We start from the raw sequence: 3,394 nt of genomic DNA on the forward strand, positions 1-3,394 counted from the left end.
GCTTCATTCCAGACTCGTTTGAAGTTGAAAACAACTTGTAACTCATTTTCGGTTGTTTGAAATAGGAATCAACTTGTAGTTTCATTCTTGACTCGTTTGAGCCCGGGAAACAACTGGTAGCTTCATTATTGACTAGATTGAAGTTGGAAACAACTTGTAGCTTCATCCAGGCTCGTTTAAGTTGAAAAAAACTTTAGCTTCATTTTCGGTTTTTTTTGAAATTGGAATAAATTGTAGTTTTCATTCTTGACTCGTTTGAGCCCGGAGGAACAACTTGTAAGCTTCATTATTGACTAGATTGAAGTTGGAAACAACTTGTAGCTTCATTCAGGCTCGTTTGAAGTTGAAAACAACTTGTAGCTTCATTTTTGTCTGTTGTTGAAATTGGAATCAACTTGTAGTTTCATTCTTGACTCGTTTGAGCCCGGAAACAACTTGTAGCTTCATTATTGACTAGATTGAAGTTGGAAACAACTTGTAGCTTCATTCCAGGCTCGTTTGAAGTTGAAAACAACTTGTAGCTTCATTTTCCTGTTGTTTGAAATTGGAATCAACTTGTAGTTTTATTCTGGCTCGTTTGAGCCCGGAAACAACTTGTAGCTTCATTATTGACTACATTGAAGTTGGAAACAACTTATAGCTTCATTCCAGACTCGTTTGAATTTTAAAACAACTTGTAGCTTCATTTTCGGTTGTTTGAAATTGGAATCAACTTGTAGTTTCATTCTTGGCTCGTTTGAGCCCGGAAACAACTTAGATTGATGTTGGAAACAACTTGTAGCTTCATTCCAGACCCGTTTGAAGTTGAAAACAACTTGTAGCTTCATTCTCGGTTGTTTGAAATTGGAATCAACTTGTAGTTTCATTCTTGGCTCGTTTGAGCCTGGAAACAACTTGTAACTTCATTATTGACTACATTGAAGTTGGAAACAACTTGTAGCTTCATTCCAGACCCGTTTGAAGTTGAAAACAACTTGTAGCTTCATTTTCGGTTGTTTGAAATTGGAATCAACTTGTAGTTTCATTCTTGGCCTGGTAGCTTTATTATTGACTAGATTGAAGTTGGAAACAACTTATAATATCATTCCAGACTCGTTTGAATTTTAAAACAACTTGCTTCATTTTCGGTTGTTTGAAAATGGAATCAACTTGTAGTTTCATTCTTGACTCGTTTGAGCCCGAAAACAACTTGTAGCTTCATTATTGACTAGATTGAAGTTGGAAACAACTTGTAGCTTCATTCCAGAACCATTTGAAGTTGAAAACAATTTGTAGCTTCATTTTCGGTTGTTTGAAGTTGGAATTAATTTGTAGTTTCATTCTTGGCTCGTTTGAGCCTGGAAACAACTTGTAGCTTCATTATTGACTAGATTGAAGTTGGAATCAACTTGTAGCTTCATTCCAGACACGTTTGAAGTTCAAAACAACTTGTAGCTTCATTTTCGGTTGTTTGAAATTGGAATTAATTTGTAGTTTCATTCTTGACTCGTTTGAGCCCGGAAACAACTTGTAGCTTCATTATTGACTAGATTGAAGTTGTAAAAAACTTGTAGCTTCATTCCAGACTCGTTTGAATTTTAAAACAATTTGTAGCTTCATTTTCTGTTGTTTGAAATTGGAATCAACTTGTAGTTTCATTCTTGACTCGTTTAAGCCCGAAAACAAGTTGTAGCTTCATTCCAGACTCGTTTGAAGTTGAAAACAACTTGTAACTTCATTTTCAGTTGTTTGAAATAGGAATCAACTTGTAGTTTCATTCTTGACTCGTTTGAGCCCGGAAACAACTTGTAGCTTCATTATTGACTAGATTGAAGTTGGAAACAACTTGAAGCTTCATTCCAGGCTTGTTTGAAGTTGAAAACAACTTGTAGCTTCATTTTCGGTTGTTTGAAATTGGAATCAACTTGTAGTTTCATTCTTGACTCGTTTGAGCCCGGAAACAACTTGTAACTTCATTATTGACTAGATTGAAGTTGGAAACAACTTGTAGCTTCATTCCAGGCTCGTTTGAAGTTGAAAACAACTTGTAGCTTCATTTTCTGTTGTTTGAAATTGGAATCAACTTGTAGTTTCATTCTTGACTCGTTTGAGCCCGGAAACAACTTGTAGCTTCATTATTGACTAGATTGAAGTTGGAAACAACTTGTAGCTTCATTCCAGGCTCGTTTGAAGTTGAAAACAACTTGTAGCTTCATTTTCTGTTGTTTGAAATTGGAATCAACTTGTAGTTTCATTCTTGGCTCCTTTGAGCCCGGAAACAACTTGTAGCTTCATTATTGACTACATTGAAGTTGGAAACAACTTATAGCTTCATTCCAGACTCGTTTGAATTTTAAAACAACTTGTACTTCATTTTCGGTTGTTTGAAATTGGAATCAACTTGTAGTTTTATTCTTCGCTCGTTTGAGCCCGGAAACAACTTAGATTGATGTTGGAAACAACTTGTAGCTTCATTCCAGACCCGTTTGAAGTTGAAAACAACTTGTAGCTTCATTCTCGGTTGTTTGAAATTGGAATCAACTTGTAGTTTCATTCTTGGCTCGTTTGAGCCCGGAAACAACTTGTACCTTCATTATTGACTACATTGAAGTTGGAAACAACTTGTAGCTTCATTCCAGACCCGTTTGAAGTTGAAAACAACTTGTAGCTTCATTTTCGGTTGTTTGAAATTGGAATCAACTTGTAGTTTCATTCTTGGCCTTGTAGCTTCATTATTGACTAGATTGAAGTTGGAAACAACTTATAACTTCATTCCAAACTCGTTTGAATTTTAAAACAACTTGCTTCATTTTCGGTTGTTTGAAATTGGAATCAACTTGTAGTTTCATTCTTGACTCGTTTGAGCCCGAAAACAACTTGTAGCTTCATTATTGACTAGATTGAAGTTGTAAACAACTTGGAGCTTCATTCCAGACTCGTTTGAAGTTGAAAACAACTTGTAGCTTCATTTTCGGTTGTTTGAAATTGGAATTAATTTGTAGTTTCATTCTTGGCCGTTTGAGCTCGGAAACAACTTGTAGCTTCATTATTGACTAGATTGAAGTTGTGTTTCTTGTAGCTTCATTCCAGACTCGTTTGAAGTTGAAAACAACATGTAGCTTCATTTTCGGTTATTTGAAATTGGAATCAACTTGTAGTTTCATTCTTGGCTCGTTTGAGCCCGGAAACAACTTAGATTGAAGTTGTAAACAACTTGGAGCTTCGTTCCAGACTCGTTTGAAGTTGAAAACAACTTGTAGCTTCATTTTCGGTTGTTTGAAATTGGAATTAATTTGTAGTTTCATTCTTGGCTCGTTTGAGCCCGGAAACAACTTGTAGCTTCATTATTGACTAGATTGAAGTTGTAAACAACTTGTAGCTTCATTCCAGACACGTTTGAAGTTGAAAACAACTT

The sequence above is a fragment of the Daucus carota genome, chromosome 3, assembly GCF_001625215.2.
Source record: "Daucus carota subsp. sativus chromosome 3, DH1 v3.0, whole genome shotgun sequence".
NCBI classification, from domain to species: domain Eukaryota; kingdom Viridiplantae; phylum Streptophyta; class Magnoliopsida; order Apiales; family Apiaceae; genus Daucus; species Daucus carota.